The sequence below is a fragment of the Rutidosis leptorrhynchoides genome, chromosome 5, assembly GCF_046630445.1.
Source record: "Rutidosis leptorrhynchoides isolate AG116_Rl617_1_P2 chromosome 5, CSIRO_AGI_Rlap_v1, whole genome shotgun sequence".
NCBI lineage: Eukaryota > Viridiplantae > Streptophyta > Magnoliopsida > Asterales > Asteraceae > Rutidosis > Rutidosis leptorrhynchoides.
The window spans coordinates 63,160,354-63,162,836 of record NC_092337.1 but is presented as its reverse complement, the minus strand read 5'-3'; positions in this window follow the sequence as shown (position 1 = coordinate 63,162,836).

Below are 2,483 nucleotides of genomic sequence, written 5' to 3'. Positions count from 1 at the left end.
AAGAAAGACGTGAAGTCTTATTAAACCGTGAAGGTTTATTGTTCAACCGAGAAGGTTGTGTTTCGATTAAACCATGAAGGTTTAACGATTATCTATCTCTCTGTTTAAGCCATCGATCCCCTTAATCCGCATTAACATGTGTGCACCGAGACCTAAGTAACAAACATTGGTGCAATTTTTTTTTAATAGCAGTACGGGATCACCCATGGGGACTTAACCACCCACGCGTACATCTCCCGCACTTGCATAACCCGCCTCCAACTGCTGCTCAGGAGGAAACCCGGCCCAATCCGTGTTATGACAACTTTCCTGACGCACCCACACTAGCGGAAGCGAGGATATAATTTGTTTGAGACAAACTTGCGAGATATAATTGAAAGCAAATAAAGTAACTGATAACACGACGATTTAACATGGTTCGGCAAACCCTGCCTACATCTACCCCAAGAGTCTCCTTTATTCTTATAATATAAAAGAACCTGGTACAAGAAAAAATACACTATGAGTTAAACCCAAACTCAAGCCCCTTAGATTTTAGTATAAAATCTAAGTTTCCCGTACACTCTTTTACACTCCTTACAAGAATAAAACTCTCAACTTTTGCAAGTTGATCAACCAGACCATTAAACACATTTAAGTGTTCAAAAAATATTCCAATCGTCATCCGCCATCTGAAAAGGCTCCACCTTAAATTGCATACCGCCGTTTCCCGCCATCTCCAAACAAAAACTATCCGATAAACCTGGATACGCTCTGATACCACTTGTTAGGAAGAGAGGATCGCCTGGACGTTGGGAGATACAAATTTGAGAGAAAAATAACTCTATTACTCACAAGAATAGATTACACGAGTATTTACAAAACTCTAAAAAAAACTCTCAAACTCACACATACTCTCTAGGTTGTGATTACACTTCTCTGAGTGATTTGGGATGATTTACAATTGAAGTTTCAACCAAAGAGATAGATGGATTGTTGATGGTACTGGTGCTGTTACTGATGGTACTGTTGGTGCAGGTGATGTTGCTAAAGCTGGTTAATTTTGCACCATATTCTCCAAATTGATTACTCGAGCGCGAAGTTCGTTGACTTCTTCTATTATTCCGGGATGATTGTCGGTCGGAACGAGCGGATGAATAAGGTTTAGAATTTTAGATAGAATATAATCATGGCGAGATACTCTGGAAATGAGTGTGAAAATGGTGTTTCGAATGTGTTCGCCGGTAAGTGTTTCAGGTTCTTTGTCAAGAGGGGAATGTGGTTGGTGGAAAAGATTGCCTTCTTCGCGTCTCCATTGATGAAGTCGACTACGAACCCATTCCCAATTCATCCAGAATTGGTGATGACTGTTTGGTTGATCCATTCCGGTCACACTGCTTTCGGAGCTTAGGTGAATATCCATGTCGGAATAGCTATCGGAATCCGAGGAATTCGAACTGGTTGAGGGATCCATCTCATACGATCAGATGAAAGATTTTCGATATGAAATAGATTATAGGATTCGGATGATATTCTAATTACATAGGATATCTATATATAGTCCAAAAAGATTCCGTAGATTACGGAGGAACTTTAGGAAGCTATCGGGCAAAGTTTACAGTAACAAATACGCTAAGATATGAATTAGCAGATACGCTAAGATATGAATTTTGTCTATACACTATTCATGCAATCAATGCAGTAAGATGTGTCTAGACTTTAAGAATGATAAGAAAATAATTTTCGACACGAAATGATAAGCAAAACTTTTGACATGCAGACACGGTCGAAGTCCAGACTCACTAATGCATCTTAACAACTATCAGTTAGACACACTAATGTAAGACCTGGTTCGCTAAGACCACCGCTATTGAATTGAAGGGTATAAACCCTGATTCTGCCAAAGAGATAGTTTGGAAGAAATTAAACCGAAAAACTATTGGTCAGATCTGTCAATGGATTGATCATAGTGTCTTCCACCATGTTGCACAAGAGACAGACGCATATGCCCTCTGGAAAAAGTTGGAGGACATGTACCAGGCCAAGACTGATCGGAATAAAGCCTTGTTGATGAGGCGTTTAGTCAACATGAAGCTCAAAAGTGGAACTTCAGTTGCCGAGCATACCAGTGAGTTCCAGAGCTTGGTCAACCAGTTATCGTCTGTAGAGATGCCTCTTGGCGATGAAGTTCAGGCGTTATTGCTACTTAGTTCTCTTCCCGATAGCTGAGAAACGCTGGTCGTAACACTCAGCAACTCAGCTTCGAATGGCAAACTTACCATGTCAATGGGCAAGGATGCCCTATTCAGTGAAGAGGCAAGGAGAAAATACATGGGCACAGATCAGACCCATGCCTTTTTCACAGAGAATCGGGGGAGACAACGAATGAGTAGCAAAAATAAATGGAGAGGCAGAAGCAAGAGTTGGGGCATGTCAGCTGATGGCAGAAAACCAACATATAAATGCCATCATTGTGGATTAGAGGGACATATGAAAAAGAACTG